Below are 25,050 nucleotides of genomic sequence, written 5' to 3'. Positions count from 1 at the left end.
GATGCTGAGTGAAATGAACAGGACCAGAAGATCATTATATACTTCAACAACAATACTATATGATGATGGACGTGGCCATCCCAGTCCCTCTATTTTTGTCCATCTGCATTTTGGATTTCCTTCACAGGTTAACTGTATGCTATTTCAAAGTCCAATTCTTTTTGTACAGCAAAATACCTGTATGGACATGTATACATATATTGTATTTAACTTATACTTTAACATATTTAACATGTATTGGTCAACCTGCCATCTCGGGGAAGGGTGGGGGGAAGGAGGGGAAAAATTGGAAACCAGAAGGTTTGGCAATTGTCAATGCTGAAAAATTACCCATGCATATAACTTGTAAATAAAAAGCTATAATAAAATAAATAAATAAATAAAGTTAGCAGGGGCAGGATTTGAATCTAAGCCCTGTGACTTCTGATTTTAGAATCTTTCCACGATACCATACTGGGACCTACAAAAGCCACTCAAGAAGGCAGGGTGGCAAAAGGGACAAGAACTCTAGTTCTGGAGTTAGAAGATACAGATTCTAAATACTTTCTCTGATAAATCTTAAATGCTTCCTCCTGTGGGAAAGGGACCCACATGTGCAAAGATGTTTGTAGCAGCTCTTTTTGTGGAGGCAAAGAATTGGGAAATGAGTGGATGTCGATCAGTTGGGGAATGGCTGAAAAAGTTCTGGTACATGAAGGTAATGGAATATTATTTTTCTATAAAAAATGATGAACTATAATATATTTAACATGTATGGGACTACCTGCCATCTAGGGGAGGGGATGGGGGGAAGAAGGGGAAAAGTTGGAACACAAGGTTTTGCAAGGGTCAATATTGGAAAATTACCCAGGCATATGTATTGGCAATAAAAAGCATTAATAAAAAAAATGATAAACAAGATGACTTTAGAAAGGCCTGAACTGATGCTGAGTGAAACAAGCAGAACCAGGAATACATTGTATACAATAATAGTATGAATGTACAATGATCAACTATGAAAAACTTGGTTCTTCTCAGTGATCCGAAGCAATCCCAATAGACTTTGGTCAGAAAATGCTGTCTGTACTCAGAAAAAGAACTAAGGAGACTGAATGTAAATCAACACATGCTATGTTCACTTTTTTCTGATTTTTTTAAATCTCTCCTATGGTTTTTCCCTTTTGCCCGGGTTTGTCTCTCCCAACATAACTCATGAAGCAATGTGTATTAAAAATAAATGAATTTAATAGAAAAGAAAAGAAAAGAAAACAGAAAAATAAAACTTCCTTCTATGGAATTTTGAAAAAAAAATACCTCATCTCTCAAGAGTCTCAGTTTTCTCCTCTAAAGAATGGGTTGGTTGGACTCAATGGCCTACCTGAGGTCACTTCCAGATTTAGACCTGTAATCTAATCATATACTATCACTTCTCCAATCTGGACCTCAGTTTCCTCACTTGTAAAAAGGGGGGTTAGTCTAGATAGCACCTAGATAGGTCATTTCAACTGCAGATCTGGGACCCTATGAATCCTTTGAGTACTTAAAGTCAGCTTCTCTGGTTCCCTGAGCCCCTCTTCACCCTATACTCAGTGGGCACCCTGGGGAAGCAGGCACAGCTGCCTCCCTCTTTCTCCTGCCCTTCCCCTCCTGGCCCAGTGGACCCAAACCCTGTCCCGGCCTCCCGCAGCCCAGGCTGTCCCAATCTGGGATGGATTAGTGCTGAGCTGGTTGATGGCTCACACCTGCAATTCCCCCTAACCCCGGTTCCGCTGTGTGCACTCAGCCGTGCCCAGGTGAGGCCATCGGACTCCCAGATGACATGCAAACAGAGACCCACCTGACAGGTCTGACCACACACCTGCGGGCTCCATAAAGTGGGGCGGCAGGGGGAGGGGAGAGGCGGTATTATGGAATTAAACCTGCAAATGGAGGAGTTAAAGGCCCCGAGTAATTCTTCTGTTTCTGAGGGAGATTACAAATGAAGGAGGCTGGGGACTTCAAAGGCTTCGGGCTAGGGAGGATAGGGAGGTCACTCACGCCTGGAATGTTATGGCTCTGGGGGTCCAATATTTGGGTTTCGGTGCACTGAGCAAATGGAGTTTCCACTCCCACTGCCCCCAATCAGGAGAGATGTTGGTTTATCCCAAGTGCAGAATATAATCCTGCCTTGATCTACAAGTTGGACTGCCGTAGAGCCTGAGAACATATGCTGCTATAATTACCATAATCCTCCTTGCCTCCCTTGTCCCAGGGCCAGGACACAGCATGGCTCATGTTCTTCAGATCAGGACCGCCAGCAAGGGAACTCCCAGGTATCTCAGACAACCTGGAGATGCTAAGGGATGCTTCTCATTAATACAGACATGCATCACATACATATATAAAACATGTTTCCACATACACAAACATGTGTGGACACATATAGACATGTATACATGCAAAAATACATAGGTAAGAACTAAGACATAAATACATGTAGGGACAGAGCCATTCAGATATATTTACTTATTGATAGACACATTCAGACAGACACATGCAAACCTATATCTATTTTGTGAAGTCTTATCACAGATCTTCTTTTAGCTTCCTTCCATCTTCCTTGTTGTTGTTCAGTCACTGCAGTCATATCCGATACTTTGGGTCTTCTTAATAAAGATATTGGATGGTTTGCTATTTCCTTCTCCAGCTCATTTTACAGATGAGGAAACTGAGGTAAATAGGGTTGAGTGACTGGCTCAGGATCACACAGCTAGTGAGATTTGAACTCAGTTATTCCTGATTCCAGGCCCAATACACTCTATCCACTGGACCACCTAACTGTCTGCCTCATCCTGGAAAATAATCACATACTAGGATGGAAGGGACAGTAGGCTCATTTGGTCCAAACCCCTCACTGATAACGAAATAGAAATACAGAAAATTGAAGAACTTTGTAGGGGTCGCATGAAAAAGTATGGAGCAGAACAGGTTCGAATCAATTCGGTTCCTTGGACTGCAAAGCCTTCCTGCTGTACCCCACTGCCTCAAGATTGAGCAATGTCCCTAATACATTTCCCTTCCCTTCATGCTTCCCTTCATACTTGGCTCCCCAGGTTTCCTTCTGGGGAAGAGCTGTCCAGCTTTGCAAATACTTAGAATATTTCCAGACATGACCATAAACACCAGAATTTCAGCTCATTTCCTCCTAAGTAGGGAGAAGGGGAGATGGGAAATAAAGCCCTCGATTTTGCCAACATAAGAGTTAGGGATAGGTACTGGACCTGTGATTTAAAAAAAAAAAAGCTCTCTTCCAAGACACACCGCCATCTTTTCTGCAGCTTATAGTCAGAAAAAGCAAAGATGGAAGGCTGTGTGACTTAAGACACAGACAGCGGGCCTCCCATGAGTAATAGAATTACCAAGAAAATTAAAAATAACAATGTAAGCTCAAGAGTCAGAACCTGATCTCTAACAGATAGATCGGACTCAGTCTTGGGGACCTCTCTCCAACAACATTCTCTGTGGTTCATTTGCCCCCAATCAGGATCCCCCCTGGAATCATCAGAATGTGACTTTATTTAAGGGATCTTACCTCTGCTAAGCACTGAGGTTAGCAGAATCTTAATCACAGGACCAGTTTATTAAAGAAGCACATGGGGTATCTAGATCGCACAGTGGATAGAGCATCAGCCCTGAAATCAGGAGGACCTGAGTTCAAATCTGGCCTCAGGCACTTATTAACATTTCCTAGCTGTGTGACCCTGGGCAGGTAATTTAACCCCCAACTACCTCATTCCCCCCAAAAAAAACAGGTAAAAAGAAGGTATAAATAGTGGTAAAACTGGTGTCTGATTTCAACAAGGAAATAGTTGACTCCACACCTGACATTCTCTCTGGTGAACCATCAACTTTTCCATCCCTGTGCTAATATTCATTTATAGGTGAGTGTGGCAATGTTGGCCCCCCAATTCAATATTTACTAAATGCTCACTATTGGGCAGACTTCATTCTAGGTCTTACCACCCAGTATCTGTGGAGACATGGAGTAAGTTATTGAACCTACTGGAATCTAAGTGTACATATCTGTAAAAATGAAAGGCTTCGGCTCAATTTTCTTTGTTTAATTTTATGTTTTAGCTAGGGTCCTCCATCCGAAACAAAACAAAACAAAAAAGTACCTTATAATTTTTTTGCTTATATTTATTTCTCTACATTTCTTATTTCTTATTTTATTATCTATTTCTTATACATATTTCTCTATAAGCCACACAAAGAAGGTAATCTCCTGGAGGGCAGAGATTTTCATGTTTGTCTTTGTGTCTCCACTTGTCCAGTACAGTGTTCCTGAGGATCACTTAAAGGAAATGGGAATGTTTAGCCTGGAGAAATGAAGATTTAGAATGAGAGATAATAGCTTTCTTCAAGTATTTGAAAAAGTTGTCAAACAGAAGACAGATTGAGTATGTTCTACTAGGCCCTTGGGGGCACAATGAGAAATCATGCATAGAAGCTGTGAGGAGACAGATTTAAACCATAGAGAAAAACTTCCTAATAATTAGAGCTGTCCATAAGTAGCACGGACTGCCTCAGGATATTTAGGATTCTTCACGGGAGGGCTTCATGCAGAAGCTGAATCGCCACTTGTCAGGGAGTAAGGATCAGGTAAGGAGCAACCCCTGGCATCCCTTCCACTCTGAGATTTTACTCTTTGTTCAATGTATCATCTTGGGTAAATGCCTTAATTTTCTCTCTGACTCAGTTTCCTGATTTGTACAATAAACTTCAGAAATCCTGTCCCTCTTTAATTCACAAAGATATGATGTTATGAGATTGAAATATCAGATTCTTTAAATCTCATGTATTTTAATATTTGGGTTATGTATATTGATATTATAGCAATGTGAGCCCATAAGCCAAGCACATTCTGAGACTCTGTCATTGAGATTCGTCTCCAAGTAGCACAGAGAGTATTTAGAATCGGGGCTAAAATGTCATAAAGTTCTGTGAAGTTCTCTAACAAGGAGAGATAGAGGTCCTGGTGTTCCCAAGCCAATATATTATCAGGCCCAATTCTGAGGTACTTCAACGTTCCCCTTCTCCTCAGCAGCCCTGCCAGATCCAAATACTGATGTACTGACTTCTGGCTGGGTGTTTCTTGTGTGGCTCAGGGAAATGATGGCTCCATTTGAAGTCAAGGACAGGATTCAAATCCTGCTACTGCCCAGGTCATCTCAAACTAAATGGGTCTCAGTTTCCCCATCTGTAGATCAACAAACATTTATTAAACATCTACTAGATTCTGAGTAAAGGCAACACCAACAAAAATGAAGCAGTCTCTGGCTTCAAGGAAAGTTTGAAACTAACTTACCCTGAAACTCTCCTTGAGTTCTGGAGTTAGGATCCTGTGTTTCTGTTATTATATTAAGTTCTACAATATTATTGTATTTTATAATTCCTTTCATTCATTATTATTTTTTAATCAAACTCTTCATCAACCATCTTGTCAACTAGATGATGGCTTTTATAATATACAACTCCCCAACCTCCAACCTTATCATCTCCAATCAGTCTTTGTATAGCATGGATGAAGCTGTGCTCAGGATCTTCTCCATCTTATCAATGTCCTTTCTAAGGTACCCAGAGAGAACTAGATGGTATGATGGAGAGAGCACTGATCCTGGATAAAAAAGGACCTGAGTTCAGAGTCAACCTTAGATACTTACTGGTTATGTGACCTTAGAAAAGTCAATGATTACCTTCCTCCCAAAAAAATTAAAATAAAACATGGTGCCCATAATTGTACATCTGTAATTATGATCCGATCCCTATTCATCTTCTAGTTACCTTGTCCCCAGTATTCTTAAGTCTATGCTTGGTGTATGGATTATACTTTTTACAAAAAGTCCTTAACTCCCTTTAAAGCACATTTAAGTTCTACTTAACCTTTCCTGATCTGCCCACTTTTTAGCATGCTTTAGAAATTGTATTATTTTGTACATATCTTATATTTATTTACTTGACTATATTGTATTTCTCAAATAGAAGGTAAGCTCTTTGGAGACAGAGTTTGGGGATTTCGGCTTTCATTTTTTCTTTATAACCTAGCACAGTTTTTGGAACACTGATGAAATGTTGAGACCATAGCACTCCTGTGTGTGTCCACCATGTTAGTATTTCTGTTAATATAATCTGCTATATCTGAGGGGGCCAATCCTTTCTTTCTCTGTGTGTTTTATAGTTTTGTTGAGCAAAAGCATGGAGTAGAGGGAAGGGAATAAACATTTATAACTGTGTGCCAGGCACTGTGCTAAGCATTTGAGAAATATTATCTCATTTGATCCATACAACATTCCTGAGAGGTAGATCTTGTTATTATCCCCATTTTATAGATGAGGAAAATGAGGCAAGAAAAGGTGAAATGATTTTTCTCAGAGCCATTCAACTGGTACATGTATGAGGTTATATTTGAATTCAAATTCTCCCCACTGGGGCCCAGTTGTCAAACCACTGTGACATCTACCTGCCCCGAGAAGTGGATCCCAGGATGGCTTCCAATTCATAATGACCTGTGTTCAGGTTCTCTCTCTGATCCTATTGTTGTGGGATCTTGGACAAAAATCATTTCATCTCTCAGTGTTTCCAGGGAATCTGTAAGAGTTTACAAAACAGATGTAGATCTGTGTGATAGAGAAAATTCCTGACCTCCTATACGAATGAAATTTTAAATGTCATTAGAAAAAAAAGTTTTGGTAATTGCCACATGTCCCTCATCGCTTTTGTTGGAAATCTAGGTCTGATGGTTTTACAGAAGCAGAGTCTCTTATTTGGAACCATCTAGTCCAGCTGGTTTCCAAAGGGGAATACTTTACTATAGACCTGAAAAACGATCATCATCCAGCTCTGACTTGAAGATCTTCAGTGAGGAGAAATCCTCATTCTCCTAAGGCAGCTCAAGTCCACTTGTCTCCAAGTTTCATTGCTCAATAGAATTCCTAATCCCTATATTTTTGTCTGCCTGAATTTTTTATTTCCTTCACAGGCTAATAGTACACTATTTTTGTACAGCAAAATAACTGTTTGGACATGTATACTTACTTTGTATTTAATTTATACTTTAACATATTTAACATGTATTGGTCAACCTGCCATCTGGGGGAGAGGGTGGGGGGGAAGGAGGAGAAAGATTGGAACAAAAGGTTTGGCAATTGTCAATACTGTAAAATTACCCATGCAGATATCTTGTAAATAAAAAGCTATAATAAAAAAGGGGAGTTGAAATATAGAAAGCAATTAATAAAAAAAAATTCATTGCTCAGAAGTTATTCCTGAAGTATGCATCCTGCATAAATCTGTATCTCTTTTACTTGTCCCTGTTGGTACAAGTGCCCCTATGGACATGTACTCTCAGCAAATGCCCCTGGATTGGAGCCCAGCCGAACAAGTCCCCTCATTTTCTTCCCTCTTCTGACAACCTTGTGAAGTAAGTAGAGGTGATATTACTAAGCCTATTTTACAATCTGAAGCTCAGAAAGGTTAAGATGACTTCACATTATAATTTTGTTGGCTCTTCACACTAGGAATGAAATGCTTATGCACTAAAATTAATGAACACAGGCATGAACATTGGATCTTGTTTCTATCCATTCAGTTTATTGTCATTTAGTCAATGTGTCATATCCAATTCTTCATGACCCTATTTGGGGTTTTCTTGGGAGAAATATTGGAGTGTTTTCCCATTTCCTTCTCCAGCTCATTTTACAGATAAGGAAACTGAGGCAAACAGGATTAAGTGACTTGTACAAGGTCACACAATTAAATAGGTATCTGAGGCTATATTTGAACTCAGATCCTTCCAACTCCACAGCTGGAATTGTATCAACTGAACCACCTAGCTGTCATTCAGCAGACCCTGAGAAATGGGAAAAGAATCTAGCTATTCTTTAATCCAAATCTTACTAGAGACAGAGAGAGAAAGAGAGAGAGAGAGAGAGACAGACACACAGAGAGAGACACAGAGAGACAGAACAGAGACAGAGAGAGAGACAAAGAGAGACAGAGACAGAGACAGAAAGAAAGAGACAGAGACAGAGAGACAGAGACAGTTTTTGGAAATTTCTTTTTGAATTCAGTCCAATTTTGCTTTCCACTCATAACTCCTAGTTCTACCCTCTCCAACCAAACATCACAAACTTAATCCCATTTCCATTTGCCTTTCAAGTACTTGAAGACAAATTTCATATCATACAAACTCCCATCCTCCAATTTTCTCTTCTCTAACCAATTTTCAAATAGCATAAGGTTCTCCTCAGCATAATATCCAGCTTATCAATGTTTTTCTAAAATGTGGTGTTCATATGAAACCATTGAAACCTCTTGAACCGGTAGTACCATACTGGATCTGTATCCCAAAGAGATCATAAAAAGAGGAAAGGACCTATATGTATAAAAATATTAATAGCAGCTTGTTTTGAAATGGCAAAAAATTAAAAAGTGAGTGGAAGCCCATCAATTGGAGAATGGTTGAATAAGTTATGGTATATGAACGTGATGGAATGCTATTGTTCTATAAGAAATGATGAACGGCTGATTTCAGAAAAGCCTGGAGAGACATGAACTGATGCTGAGTGAAATGAGCAGAACCAGGAAAACCTTATAAACAATAACAGCAATATGGTGTGATGATCAACCATAATAGACTTAGTTCTTCTCAGCAATGATGACCAAAACAATTCCAATAGACTTGACATGGAAAATGCCAACCATATCCAGAAAAAGAAATATGGAGACTGAGTGCAGATTGAAGCACACTAATTTTCACTTTTTTCTTCCTTATGGTTTTGCACTTTTCTTCTGATTTATTTACAATAAGAATAATATGGAAATATATTTAACATGATTGTACATGTATAAACTATATCACATTGCTTGCCGTCTTAGTGAGGGGGAAGGGAAGGGAGGGAGGGAGAGAGGGAGAAAAATTTAGAACTCAAAATCTTTTACAAAAGTAAATGTTGAAAACTATCTTTACATATAATTAGAAAAAATAAAATAGTATTAAGTGAAAAAAATTCTGAACTTAACAAACACCAAATAATATTGAACTTTCTACATATAGTTTATGCCTAAAATTGTGGGTCTTTGTTATATATAGTTTGCTTTTCTTTTAAATATAAAATAAATTTAATATTTAACTTTCAAAAATAAAATAAAATAAAATGTGGTGCCAGAACTGTACATATGATGGATGTGTCCTACCAGAGAAGATTTGGTTCTTAGAAGTTACGCCTCTCAATGCAGCCTAAGATCCCATTTGTCTTATTAGCCATTACATCTCACAGGGATTCCTACTGAGTTTGTCATTCCCTGATGCCTTCTGGGCAAAGTCCTCTCCCCATCTTGTACTTGGGGAATTAAGTTCTTAAACCCACATATAATACTTTACATTTATCCCTATTGAACTTCATCTTGTTAGATTCAGCTCAGTGCTCTTGTCTGTCAATATCTTTTGCTATCCTGACTCTGTTATCCAGTATATCCAGCTTTGTGTTGCATGAAAATTTTTTATCACTTTTTTATAACTTGTTCTCTTCTCCTTTTGTATCCTATAGTGTCTATAACATGTCCCGTGTTCCTGAAGCAAAAGCTTATATTGAGGAATTTGTTTGGAGGAGTACTTAGAATTTATTTATTAAAGCTTTTTATTTTCAAAACATATGCATGGATGATTTTTCAATATTAACCCTTGCAAAACCTTGTGTTCCAATTTTCCTCCTTTTCCCCCACCCCCTCCCCTAGATAGCAAGCAATCCAATATATGTTAAACATGGTAAAAATATGTAAAATCCAATATATGAATACGTATTTATACAATTATCTTGCTGCACAAGAAAAAAATCTAATCAAAAAGGGAAAAATGATGAAGAAAATAAAATTGCATACAAATTTGAAAAGATTTCTTCTACAGCTTTGTTGAGATCATTGGTAAAAATGTTTAAAAACATAGTGTCAAAATCCGATCTTTGGGGTACTTAACTAAAGAAGTCTTGATATGTTGATATGGAATATTACAATCTCCCTAAATGTCTGGTGTCTAGATTCAACCATTCAATCAGTTCTGAATCTAACTACATTCTTACCTAACTCACATCTCTCCATCTTTTCTATCAGATAGCATGAGATGAGAGGTGGTGTATCATATGGAAAGAAAACTGACCTAGAAGCCAGGAAAACTTGCGTTCAATTATTGTCTCTTTCATATACTAACTGGATAATCTTAGGAAGTTGTTTTTATCCTCAGTGACCTAAGCAATCCTTGAATACTAAAAGTGGGAAAAAAGGATGACAATCTGCCCCAGTAGGGGTTATTCTTCACCTGGAAGTTACATATATCAGCAAAATCATAGGTTCAATCCCTAGCTTGATTCCTACAGTATTAGATTACTTTATCAAAAACTTTGCTAAAATCCACAGCATTTTCCAACTTTGCAGTTTAGTAACTCTAACAAAAAGAAAGAAAGAAAGGGATGGAGGGAGGGAGGGAAAAAGGAAGGAAGGAAGGAAGGAAGGAAGGAAGGAAGGAAGGAAGGAAGAAGGAAGAAAGAAAGAAAGAAAGAAGAAAGAAAGAAAAAAGAAAGAAAGAAAGAGAGGAAGGAAGGAAGAAAAGAAGGAAGGAAGAAGAAGGAAGGAAGGAAGGAAGGAAGGAAGGAAGGAAGGAAGAAAGGAAGGAAGGAAGGAAGGAAGAAAAGAAGGAAGGAAGAAAAGAAGGAAGGAAGGGGGGGAGGGAGGGAGGAAGGAGGAAGGAGGAAGGAAGGAAGAAGGAAGGAAGGGAGGGAGGAAGAAAGGAGGGAGAGGGAGGGAGGGAGGAAGGAAGAAAGAAAAATAGAGAGAAAGAGAGAGAGAGAGGAAGGAAGGGAGGGAGGGAGGAAGAAAGGAAGGAAGAAGAAAGAAAGAAAATTCAGCTGGAATAACCTGTTCTCAATGAAGCTCATTGTGATCATTCCTTGCTTTTTAAAATCCTCATTAACCAATTTTTAAATAAAATATTCTAGAATTTTGCCAGCAGTCAAATTTAAGTTCATTGGCTGATAATAAGCAGGTCCCTTTCTCTTCTCTTTTTTAAAAGTAGGAATAATAGATTTAAGGTGCAGAATAAAATATTCTGATCCAATTGTTCAGTCAAACAGACTGACCAATCAACAGCCACCAAACAGATACAGAGATGATAGATCTAGAGACAGGGCAGCTAGGTCACTCAAATTCCCGGTCAAATTTGACTTCAAACACTTTCTAGTTGTGTGACCCTGGGAAATTCACTTTCTGTTTGCCTCAGTTTCTTCATCTGTAAAATGGCAAACCATTCTAGTTTCTTTGTCAAGAAAACCCCACATTGGGTCACAAAGAGTTGTACAGAATAACAACAGATATGGTTATATGCGGCTATGAAGGGAATTTGTTTTATTTGACATAATTACCACAAGAACTTTGCTTTTCCTTTACTATTTTCAAAGAGGTAAGTGAAACAAAGGAAAATAGATTTCCGTTAATTAAAAACTATTAAAGGAAAACTACAGATGTGGAATGAAGTCATTGACTTATGTTTTTCCTTAACAGTTTTACTTTGTTAGAGAAGACCTCTCTTAGAGTGGGATCAATCTGTAAGTATTTGTAATGTAAAAAAAAAAAAAAACCAAAACCAAAATCTTATTGATAAAAAAATTTAAAAAAAAAAAGAAAATTGGAAGGTATTTCCCTTCTCCAGTCTTAGAGTCGGTCTTCTATTCTTTACAATTTTGCAAAGGTGGTATTTATCAGAAAGCCCTCTACCTCCTAACACATAGCATTGGGTTTCTACTTGTTTCTATCTGTTAACCTTGCTTTTAATTGTTATTTCTCGGATGAACCTTTGCTGTTTTTTTTCTCCTGTCAATAGGAACCCCTTGACTAAGCCTTGTGATTATAGAATTCAACTCACAGAGTAGCCAACGAGGAAATAAAACAAAACAAAAGCGAATTTGCTACCGGGCACCCAAGATACTTACACACAATTTCCCCTTTTGGTGCCAGATTTCTACTTCCTGGTGTCAATTTTAATTTTTTTTTCAGCTAAAAGTGTAAAAGAGAAATGAATCCATTTTAATTAGCGCCATTCCCCAGGTTGTACTAGATTAGCAGAACAGCCCAGCACAGACCATAATTGTGGGACTCTATCCCCAGATTACACACTGTGTCAAACGTCAGATCACATTGTGTTAAGCATCAACTTATCCTAAAATTGTTCTGTAATAAAGGAAAAATGTGATTGGGTCCCTTGCTGTGTGGTCTCTTTCGGTGCCCGTCATCCCGCTGGGAGCTGTTGGATGGCGCACTGCCGTCCTGGCACTGGTACTCTCCAGCTTATCAATCAAAACCGGAGGAACCCAAGGCTAGCCTGAGCGTCCTGTTCACGCCAACAGGAAGGAAGAAAAACAGGTCTGGGTTACTTAGGTGCATTTGTTTTATTTTAAAAAAATAAACCTAAAAGATGTGGGAAGCAAATAAGAGCCTTGGCCTAAAACAATCGAGGTGGGCTGAGCATTAATTAATAACTCAGAAATGTCAAATCGGCCCCCTGGTATTTCCCCCCCTGAAACCAGCTAAAAGTCAGATTTAATTTTTAAAATCACATTTTTTTTTTCCTGAGGGGAGGGGCAAGTGGAGAGAGCAGCAAGCAAAGTTATGAGTGCTCAGTTTAGTTTTAATCAGAAGGCTTGGAGTGGCAAGAGGCAATAAAGGATAGGAAAGAGACCCTTTCTGAGAGCCTCAATAGTAATTGCAGAGGAGCTTCAAGCCCTGATACCCCTGGCTCAATCCTAGCCCCATTTACTAAAATGGAGGGAGCACTGTTCAGTGTGGAGTGAACTATTCCTGATGTCAGAGAAATGAGGTCAAATATTGTCTCTGACACAGAACTTGTGGGATATCAGACAAAATAATAGCCTCTCTGGGCCTCAGTTTCCCCAAGTACAAAATCAAGGGTTAGGTTTTGATGGCCTTTGAGGCCCCTTTCAACTCTGGGTCTATGACCACAAAAGAAAATTTTAAGCTTTTTCTTCAGATAATCGGGTTCAGAAAGAAAGGCCATGTTTCACCTCCGTCAATAAGAATGTCCTCATCATTCTCTCCTATCGAGCTTTACTTGCTTCCCATAGATATAGGAAGAAGTATCTCCATGTAGATTCAGATAGTCTGTAATGTGCATGACACCAGATAAGCCTAGTTAAACCACTGCACACATCACAAAGCCATAGATTTAGATGTGAAAGGGGTCTTTTAAAATTATCTAGTTCAATCCTATAATTTTAAATTTGAAGAAATGAGACAGATAAGTTTTAGTGCTTTGTCAAAGGACATAGGAGTAGCATTATAGGGTTAAAGATTTAGAGTTGGAAGAAATTGGGGAAGGGTGGGGGGGAGAGAGAGAGAGAGAGAGAGAGAGAGAGAGAGAGAGAGAGAGAGAGAGAAGACTCAGAGATGAGACAGAGAAAGAGAGAGAGAATAGGAAGAAAAAGAAGGAAGGAAGGAAGGAAGGAAGGAAGGAAGGAAGGAAGGAAGGAAGGAAGAAGGAAGGAAGGAAGGAAGGAAGGAAGGAAGGAAGGAAGGAAGGAAGGAAGGAAGGAAGAAAAAGAAGAAAAAGAAGGAAGGAAGAAAGGAAGGAAGGAAGGAAGGAGGGAAGGAGGGAAGGAAGGAAGGAAAGGAGGGAGAGAGGAAGAAAGGAAGGGAGGGAGAAAGGAAGAAAGGAAGGGAGGAAGGAAAGAGAGAGGGAGGGAGAAAGGAAGGAAGAAAGGGAGAGAGGAAGGAAAGGAGAGAGGAAGGGAGGGAGGAAAAGAAGGAGGGAGAAAGGGAGGAAGGGAAGGAGGGAGGGAGGAAAAGAGGGAGAGAAGAAGGAGGAGAGGGAGAAGGAAGAAAGGAAGGAAGAAAGGGAGGGAGAAAGGGAAGGAGGGTATGAGAGAGGGAGGGAAGGAGGAAGGAAGAAGAAAAGAAAAGAGGGAGGGAGAGAGAGAGGGAAGGAAGGGAGGGAGGGAGGGAGTTGTGAGTAAATTTCACACCACAAGAAGCCATTTGGTATACTGGATCTATTAGAATAAGGAAATCTGACTTAGAATCCTAATTCTATTATTTATAACCAATTTGACCTTAGATAAATCAATTCACATTTCCCTATATATGAGTGAGATGAATTAGATGAACTCTAAAGTCTTTCCCACTCTAAATCTAGGAAGCTATGAGATATATAGATATAAATAATACATATTCATACATATATATGAGTGTATGGATGCATGGTGTGTATGCAAGTGTATGTGCCCGTGTTCTAGGACATTGAGATGGTGGAGTAGCTAGAGTATCAGCCTAGAATCAGAGTTAAAATCTGGCCTCAGACACTTCTTATGTGACCTTAAGTGAATTACTTACTCCTATTTGTCTCAGTTTCTTCATCTGTAAAATGAGCTAGAGAAGGAAACAACAAAGCACTTTAGTATCTTTGCCAAGAATATCCCAAAATGGAGTCATGAAGAATCAGATATAACTGAAACATATATTATGAGAGCAAAGAATAATTTACCTATCAGATCTTTGGAGAAGGGAGGAATTTATAATCAAAGAAGAATTAAAGAACATTATGAAAGACAAAATGGACAACTTTGACTACATTAAATTTTTAAAAATTATGCATAAACTAAACCAATGGAAACAAGATTAAAAAGGAAGTACAAAGCTGGGGGGAAATATTTATAGCCAGTGTTTATGATAAAGTTCTAATTTCTAAAATATATAAAGAATTGTATCAAATTTATATGAATAGGGGCAGCTAGGTGGTGTAGTGGATACAGCACCAGCCCTGAAGTCAGGAGGACTTGAGTTCAAATCTGGTCTCAGACACATAACACTCCCTGGTTCCTGGGCAAGTCACTTAACCCCAAATTCCTCAAGAAAAAAAATTATAAGAATTCAAACCATTCCCCAAATTGATAAATGGTCAAAGGATATCAACAGAAAATTTTCAGATGATGAAATTAAAGCCATCTATAGTCATACGAAAAAACGCTTTAAATCACTACTGATTTGAGAAATGCAAATTAAAACAACTCTGAGGTACCACCTCACACCTCTCAGATTGGTTAAGATGATGATAAATGTTGAAGGGGGTGTGGAAAACTGGATCACTAATGCATTGTTGGTGGAGTTGTGAAATAATCTGGAATTATTTCCCCAAAGGGGAATCAAACTGTGCATACCCTTTTACCCAGCAGTGCCATTACTAGGTCTGTATCCCAAGAAAATCATAAAGGAAAAACAATTCATGTGTGCAAAAATGTTTGTAGCAACTCTTTTTGTGGTAGCAAAGAATTGGAAAATGAGTAGATGCCCATCAAGTGGGGAATGACTGAACAAGTTGTGATGCATGAAGGTAATGGAACGTTATTGTTCTATTTAAAAAAAAAAAAAGATGAACAAGCTGATTTTAGAAAGTCCTGGAAAGATTTATACAAACTGATGCTAAGCAAAATGAGCAGAATCAGAAATACATTGTATATAATAACAGCAAGGCTATGCAATGATCAACTATGAAAGACTTGGTTCTTCTTTTTTCCAATGGGTCAGTGATCCAAAGCAATCCCAATAGACTTTGAACAGAAAATGCCATCTGCATCCAGAGAGAGAACAAGGAGATTGAAAGTAAATCAACATATGCTATGTTCACTTCTTTTTTTCTGTTTTTTTCCTCTCCTATGTTTTTTCCCTTTTTCTCTAATTTTTCTCTCCCAATATGATTCATAAAGCAATGTATATTAAAAATTAATTAATTTTTTTTAAAAAAGAAAAGCTCCCAGGGCTGTTTTAGGGAGATTGAAGTCTTGCAGTGCTATGATGGGACACTGCTGAACAAACTGCCTGGGATTTTGTCTTTGATTTTTTCAATGTTTAAAAAATTAATTGAAAGCCAAATTTTAGAGTCAGTCAACTAAATGGTAACCTTTTTTCTGTTTTTCCTCTCCCTCACTATGTTGGAAAATCCTTAAGAAAATGCTAATAGTACATAAAAGGGGAGATAACTTATGTGATAAACATATTAAAATAATAAAGTTTTCATATTTACAATTTCTCTGAATGTACATGTGAACTTGTATCTGTACTGTATGTAAATTTTTCTCTTTTCTATCATTTATCTAAATATTTATCTATCATTCTGCCTACTTCCAGATGAAAAGCAAATATTTAAATATTACTTATTGAATATTGTGTATTTCAGATATATTCAAAGTCATAAGTACTCTCTAGATATATAGCTCTCCAGTGTCTAACTATAACTCAGGAACATCTCAAGAAATAGAATTTAAATGCGATCCCTTCCAGTTCATGATAATTTTCACTAAATCAACTTTCTATACTTAATGACATATATATATATAATCATGAACTTTCAGCTGGAAGGCAAACTTTAGCCATGCCCAGGAGTTTTGAAAAAGACACATGTAGTTTGCAAAAGAACAGAATAGGAGGGAAAAGCTAGGACTTTATGAGCAGTGACAGTGGGAAAGATGATAACCTCATCTCCACTGAGGGGTTAAAGAGTTGACCTAGAGGGAAGTAGTGTCACATGGATGATGGGTAAAGAGAGTATGAGAAAATGGAGTCCTAAACTCATGGGAGCAGCAATGGGAATAGAGATGAATGTGGACTTTCAGATCTCTGCCAGAACCTTAGAATTCCAAAGAATTCAGCCTGAGCTTTCCAACTATAATCACCTTTTCAATGACTAAGAAAAATTCCGAGAGGATTTCTTGAAATGCTTACCCATGTTTCCTCCTTGTATTTATCCAGTAACAGGTACATACTCATCACTTATTTTATCTAAGTGTTTTCTATATCCTGATTTTGCTTCATAGGTAAAGAAATATGGGGTGAGTCATGAAGACATGTATTATATACTTAGTTCATGCTAAGGGGGGGGGGGGGAGGAGGGAAAGAACGAATAAAGCCAAAGGTTAAATGGAAGTATATCTCTATCCAAAATTTTCCCAACTGGGAGGCTCTTGAGCAGTTGTGGTTGTGGTAATGATTTTTCATGTGATATAAACTCCATAAAATAACACATGTAAAAGAAGATTCTTTGGACCTGAAAACTACCGTATTGCCCTTAGGGTAAAAGTGAGCCAATTGTTGCAACAGAGTGTGTTTGAATCTCCAGAAGGGGAGAGGGAGAAGATGTCAGTGATAAAAGAAGAGATCATACTCTAACCCCTCCCAAAGAGTGAATATGGGCAAGGTCTAAGAAAAATTCAGTTCTACCCCTTTGTTAAAGAGAAGAAAAAGGAAAGACTGAGTTCTAGCTAACCAACTATACCCTCCACAAAAATATATATTAGTATTACACATGAATCTTAAATAACACAGGGATCCTAAAAGTCCTCATGCAGTTTTAAGCATTGATAGTTTGAAAATGCATAAAGACTTTTGAAATACTCTATATGTGAATATATATGAATGTATTATGTGTACATATTTAGAAACAAACATATGCATCGATGTAGGCAGAGAACAAAATCATATGAGATATATGTAATACATATATAAGTAATTTTTTTTTTGTCTGGATTTGTGATTTCATCAGCATGGGAAATTCCCAATATGGCAATTCTCTCCATGGATACAGATCAACAATTGACCTATAACTTTATAATTTTTGACAGTTATCCTAGACTCTGGCAAATGGATTCATTTGTCTGTGGTCATGTAAATAGTATGTGTTAAAGGCAAAACTTCAACCCGGGCTTCCTGACTCCAAGGCTGGAGTTCACTCTCTCATTTTCTTTTTCCCCCTTTCTCTTCCTTTTACTTAACTTCTCAGAATGTATCCTTCTTCAGGAAAATAATTGGGTTTTTTTACTCCCCCTTCCTCATCTTTTTTTTTTATTATTATTATTATTATTCCTGGTGCTTAGAACAGCATATATTGAGTGTTTAATAAATGCTTTTTGGCTGATCCAACTGACACTTCTCTGAGCATTCCACTTAATTGAAGTTTCACTATATGCTTGCACGTGCACACACACACACACACACACACACTTTTTTTCAAATGCCATCAACTTTCTGCTTACTTATTTTCTTTTAAATTCTTTCAAAATGGGGCAGCTAGGTGGGGCAGTGGATAGAGTACCAATCCTGAAGTCAGGAGGACTTGAGTTCAAATCTGGCCCCAGACCCTTAATACTTTCTAGGCAAATCATTTAACCCCAATTGTCTCAGCCCCCCAAAAAAATCTTTCAAAATACCCACACAGTGAATTCTCACCCACTATTCTCCATAATACCCAATGTAGTATCTCCCACCAATATACACATACATTAAAATTATAAAAAACTTAAAGTACTTATTTGAAACTATTTCTTCCTTTCTCATTCAATCATATCTATATCATAAGGCTTTAGATCTGGAATGGACCTTAGAAATAAACTAACCCAACCCTGTCATTTGAAAGTTATAAAAACTGCAATCCAAGGTTACAGGTTTAATCAGTGGCAGAGACAGGATAAACTCACAGTCCTCCTGACTCTAAGCTAATTCCTAGAGCACTTTCCAGATGTAAAATTGTTTGGCTATTTGACAAAGAAGCTCCATGATGAAGATGCTTTGAGTTCTTAGGTGTAAAGTTTTTCCCCCTCCCCCGCTATAAAACCAAGGCATTTGAGGATCACAATTTGTCTGTATTTATATATTAACAGTGGGACCCCTACCACCATCTTCCCACAACCAGTATACCAGAATAGTACACAATTTCTGAAAGACTACCAGAACTTAATTATGGGTACATTAATTTTTCTGTGAACCAGTGTAATGGTTTTGCTTGCAGCTTGAGAATAATGAAATGTAGGCTTCTTGAGAACAGACATATAGATAGACAGAGATGCACATGTACACAGGTATGCACACCCAAATGCATTTCTTTTAGCTATAGATATATATATGTGCGGGGACTTCCTTTAGCTAGAAGAAACATAAAAATGAACCTGTCTTATGATTTACTATTAAAGATAAACATCTTGGTAGGGATGCATGAGCTATGGTTTTGAGTAGATGAGGACCCACAGAATACCTGTTTGCATCTAGAGAAATCTTTTCACACTATCTCCTTTTCAAGTTGGGGGATAATCCACAATTCTACAATAAATATGAGCAAATTATATTTTTAAAAAGTGTGTCTAGATTCTGAATTAATGAAATTGTTTAATGAGCTAATCATATATTCTTATACATGGTGTGTGTGAGAGAGAGAAAGAGAGGAGTGATTTTTATGAAGCTTTGGAGTTAATGGAGTCTGATGGATAATTTGACAACAAACTATACTTATTCCATTAAAAGGGGGAAAGAAAAAAAAAAAAGAGGAAAGACCGAGAGACAGATTAGGGCAATACCTGTTCTCTACTTGGCTAAAAAGAAGTGACAGACAGAATTCCTCTTGTAAATCTCTGAAGTGAAGGAATGTTGAGACTTTAGCTGGGCCCACCTGGAAGCTCTATTAAGACCACACCAGAGCAAGCTTCATCTCCAGACCAGAGGAATGGGGAGCTCTCAAACAAAACAAGAAACCAAAGGATGAGTCACAAGGGAGGGGGTAGGGAAAGCTCATGTCACAATTCTTAAATCCAGATCAGCTCAGGTAAATCTCTCCCCAAGGAAGGCAACCTCTTGGAGAAACAGACTTTTAAAAAGTCAGTATTCCTTGAAGATATCAAGGAAAGAGATATCCTTTGAGGTCAAGTGGTCTGATTGAGGTGTGACTTGAACCCCTCTGTCCAGATGTGCAATTAAAGACTGGTCCTCCAGATGGAGAGGAGCCCCCGCAACCGATTCCGTGTCTAACTCTCAGACCCCAAAGAGAACTAGATTTCCTTTAGAAATTCCTGCTCGAGCTTTGTGTCCCAGGGCACGGATAAAGACATCGGGATATGTTGTATTTTAATAATCTAACACTATCCTTTTGTATTACAGACCAACTCATAAGGGATTGCCAGACTCTTGGGAGAAGTGAGACAAAAGGGATAAATGCAAAGTCTTAACAATGTCTCTCTGGGCAGGTAATTGAGAAGGGTTAAGAAGGAAACTAAGTGAGGAAAAAAAAGACTCAAAAAAAGAGAACTGATTTATAATAAGAAATAAAGGAAGATAAGACAACTTTCCTATTGTTGAAGAAATCTCCCTCACACGGTCTAAGCCAACAAAATGTCACTGTTACTAACCCTGTCTCTAAATATAGAAATCATATTTCAGCCATATACTGGCTCTGTGATCTTGGACAAGTCAAATAACCTCTCAATTTCACTTTCTTTACCTGTAACCTCATGGAATGGTTGTGGGGAATCAACTGAGTTAATGTACTTTCAAATGGTGTATGTGTGGATGTGGGTATGTGTATGAGAGGAGTGATTTTTATGAAGCTTTGAAGTTAATGGAGTCTGATGGATAATCGGACAACAAACTATACTTATTCCATTAAAAGGGGAAAGGAAAAAAAAAAAAGAGGAGAGACAGAGTAGGGCAATACCTGTAAATAATTAAATACTTTGTAAACTTTAAGATGCTATTTAAGTATCAATTATTGTTGTTGCTATTTTTCTCCCTAGCTGAAAAAAATTAGAATAAAGCATGGATTGATTCACATCCAGGAGGAAAATATCGATTGGCTTCTGGAGTCGATCCATCCAAAACCTCAGAGAAATGACCCCATCGAGAGAAGTTTGACTTCCTTGGTAGCTGTGGGCTCCTGGGAAAAAATGTGAGCCTCAATTCCCTTGCCTATTTGTTGTACCTCATTCTTCAGTTTTCTCTATTAGAAAATGAGGGTGATAAAAATAATACCTACCTTCTAAGGTTATGGTTAGGATCAAAGGAGATAATACTTGTTAAGCACTTCTTTATGCAATACCTGACACAAAGTAAGTACTTGATAAATGCTTGTTTCTTTTTTTCTCCCTCCCCTCCTATTTCCCTTACTTCCTTTCTTCCTCCTTTACTTCCTTCCTTCTTTCCTTTCTTCTTCCTGCCTTTCCTTTTCTTCTTCTTGCCTTTATATAGGACACCTCTCCTCCCTCCCCCAATAAAATTAGCTTATATGTAGTAAAAATACTTGTGCAAGTATATGTTTTCTCCCCCAAGTGAGTCTAACTTCCTTGAGGGTGATTTTCATTTCAAAAATTTCATTTTTGTCTTTGCAGCACCAGCATCTGGCCCAGTGAAAAGCATGTAGTAGGGACTTAATAAATGACTGTTGATTGAGGGAGTGACTACAGGAAGGAAGGGATTTTATGAAGTGGAGGGAAGGAAAGCGTGCTTTCCAGATAATGAATATTAGGTATTTTGTAAATGTCAATTATGTTTCTCATCTGGTGAAGTCACAGAAAAATGGGAAGAAAGCAAAGGAGAAGAAACCTTTGTGAGCTTCTAAGAGATTCCCCAGAGGGGGAGAATCCCAAAGGATCCCAAATCTGGAATTGAAAAGGACACCATCATATACTGAGTCCACTTGTGCTTTTGGGAAGCTGAGATTCACAGAAAGTAAGTGACTTGCCCATTGTCACATAGAAAGAAATTAGCAAAGGGAACAAAGCCAGAAAGATGAAGGGAAAAGGTGAGATTTGAACCCAATACTTTTGACTTTAGGTCCCATTTTTCTTCCTAAGTGTGGAAAACTCAGGGGAAGAGATAAAAGCAGCTAGCCTTCTTATGGAATTTTAATAGTTTACAAAGTGTTTATATATATGGATCCTCAAAGCAATCCTGAAACTTAGGCAATAACAATAATAATCTAATGATAATGACTAACATTTATATATCACTTACTACATGCCAGGCATTGTGTTAAGTACTTTAAAGTGTTATCTCATTTGATCCTCACAACAACCATAGAAGGTTCTAATAAATAATAATAATTAACATTTAATTAGCACTTACTATATTCCCAATACTGTTAAGTGCTTTATGATTATTACCTCATTTGAACCTCATAACAAACCTGGAAAGTCAATGCTGCTACTATATCCATTTTACAAATGAGGAAATTGAGGCAAACAGAGATTAAGTAGCATGCCCAGGGTCACACAGTTAGTAAGTATTTGAAGCCCCATGTGAATGCAGGTCTTCCTGAGCCTTAAGCCAATCACTCTGTCCAATTTACTGTCTAGTTGCCTTAGAAGATAAGAAATCATGGCTCACATGATTAAGACCCAGAACCCTCTTGGAGATTGGACTCTGGTGGTCAACTTCCATTGCAGAAAAAATGGGGACTCAAAGCCTGTCTGGTTGCTTGGCAATGTTTTTTTATCTAGAGAAAACCAGGGCAATACATTACAAGAGAACGCTGAAAAAAATAAATAAATAAAACTAGGATTTCTTCCCAGGTCCTCATTATGTCCAGAAAATTAGAACTTAGACCAGTGAAATTGGAAACCTCAATCTAAACATACTGAAAGCAGCCCCAAACTCTTGAGTTTCCCAGCTTCCTTTTCTGGCTCTGACTCACCTGGGGGCCTGAGCCGGAAGGACATCAAACGCAGGTATGCAGACACAAGGCTTGCTCTCCCTGCCCTGCTTATTGAGACTTTGGAAAGCAAACAGATGGCAGAGATACAGAAAAGTCAGAGTTTGCTGAAGTCAACAAACTAAGTCCCAGATGTTTTCGAAATGATCCCCGGGACAGATCAGTTTGAATCCTTGCCAAAATTATGTGAGGAAAACCAGTGTGATCCACAAACTTGTACCTATTGACTTTGCCCTGTTACTATTCAGGATGGGGAGCAAGTGGTAGCCCCAACTCTCTTGAAACCTCTTCTCCCCCAATCTGTCTTTTTACCAAGCTTAGCTTAGTTCTTCATGACTATCCAAAGTAGATTCATCAAGCTGGAGGATAGAGGAAGCAAAATTCCCACTCTGTACCAGGGTGGCATTATGGGAGTAGAAGAAGCAGAATCCCTAGTCTGTACAAATGTGATATAATGAAAGGAGAAAGGGGGCTTCATTTGGAGTCACTGAACCTGGATTTGAATCCTAGTTTTATCACTTGGTCTCTGAGGGCCTCAGTTTCCTTCTCTTCAAAATAAAGAGAAAAGCAGAAAATTGGCTTTAAAAAAAAAGAAATTCAATTTAATTTAACAAAGATTTATTAAGTGCCTAATATGTGCCAGGCAGTGTACTGGGTATAAGAGCCAAAAAGCAAACAAATTAATTATTAAGCTAGAAAGGCTTACCCAGTCTTTCCCTCTCCATTTCTCTGATTTCAGTTCCTGAGCTCTTTCCACAGCACCCATTCTGTCTCCACTAAATCCTGGCATCATTTTTGTGACCCTGGCAGGGTTATTAGGAGAATCAAATGAAATAACATTTTTAAGTGCTTAGCATAGTGCCTGACACATAGTAGCCACTTTATACAATGCTTTTTCCCTTCCCTTATCATCATCATCATTGTATATTGTTGTTCTTATTATTATCAGCTGTAGCAACCTGGAAAACTAAGTTGGCTGCAGATTGCGAGTCTTTAAATGTCCTATGTTTTTGTCTATCTTCAATTTCCAGAGAAGTTGGTCCTAGTCTATTTCCATTGTTTGTCAACTGCATGACAAATATATATGTGTATGTGTGTGTGTGTGTGTGTGTATATTATATGTATATATTTATATATAAGTATGTATATAAAGTCTTTCCAGAATCTCCACTTACCTCTTCCCAAATATGTTGCAAAAGAGAGCCTGATGAACAATTGGGTCCGGTTCTATTTGTGAACAATCAGTTACTCTACTTACAAAGATCCCATTGGAGGAAATGAGGCTGTTGCCACAAAGTGCCCCTTAGTTCTTAGTGGTAGCTTGTGACCTTCTGTAAATAGTGTGGGATGATACAAGCCTGAGGATGAAAAGGCTCCCATCTATATCTCCTCAATTTTGTCTCTTACACATCTTGCATTAAAAACTAATGACCTGCAGTTCAGCAATGCTGGGAGAGGCACCTTTGGGTGATATTTGAGGATTTCTTTCTCCATATTAAGGAGAGCCCACAAAAATTGGATTAAAATAACACACACACTCTAATAAATGAAATTTCCTTTCTGTGCATATTTACCATCCTTACAGAATCAGGATTTATTTGTTTCCATAAAATTCCACGTGGACTTTTTTTTGCAGCGGGACTTTTGGCAGTGTCGGCCTGATGGTCAAGTTCGGGGCTACTTTGCTACTTGCAGGGGGAGGATCACATCTTTCCTGACAACAGATTAAAGAGGTCTGAGGGAGGGGAGCCATCAGAGAGATAGAGAATGGCTTTTTTTTTTTTATTAAATGACTTTCTTTCCCAGACCTTAACTCAACCTCATCCACTTTTGTCAGTGAGGGCAGACAGCTGAGAGCAGTATCAGAGAAGGTAATTGCACAGATCAGTCAACAGCTTTTGTCCCGTAGCCACTGAGAATTACAGTAAAACAGGTACAGGAAAACACTGTACTGGATTAAAGGAGAAAGATCTTTCTCCAGTTTCTCCCTATTTGCCAGATGTTAGATTCTGTGAAGGAGACAGAAGCTGCCTCAGTATCTAAAGGAAATCTAGCCGACCAATCTGTGGTTTTCCCCTCCCCTCTTTGAAACCATTTAATCTTGCTTTTTAAGAGAAACATTCTCCAAAACAGCATTCTGTCTTGTCATGGGACCCTAAGCTATTAAGCTTTGCTATACATGATTTTTTCTCCTCTAACATACACAAATATACACGTACGTCCCCACCCAAGCCATCTACCAGCTCAGGGGTCTGATGATCAAACATCTACTCCAAAACCTTTGATCCTGTTTGGGAAAAGGTCCCAGTAGCTACTTAAGTCAACAGTTTGTAAAACAGACACATTTTATGAACATACCGTTGTAAATCTCTGATAGCCTGTACCATACATGCCAAGGAATGAGTACCCCCGAGGGCCCCCACAGAGGCCCACTACGACAATTAGCCGAAGGCATGTGGAAACAATGTCAGAATCAGAGAAAGAAGGAGATGGGATGTGGATAAAAGTTATGA

This window comes from Antechinus flavipes, chromosome 3 (assembly GCF_016432865.1).
Source record: "Antechinus flavipes isolate AdamAnt ecotype Samford, QLD, Australia chromosome 3, AdamAnt_v2, whole genome shotgun sequence".
Lineage (NCBI taxonomy): Eukaryota > Metazoa > Chordata > Mammalia > Dasyuromorphia > Dasyuridae > Antechinus > Antechinus flavipes.
This window is presented reverse-complemented; position numbering follows the sequence as displayed.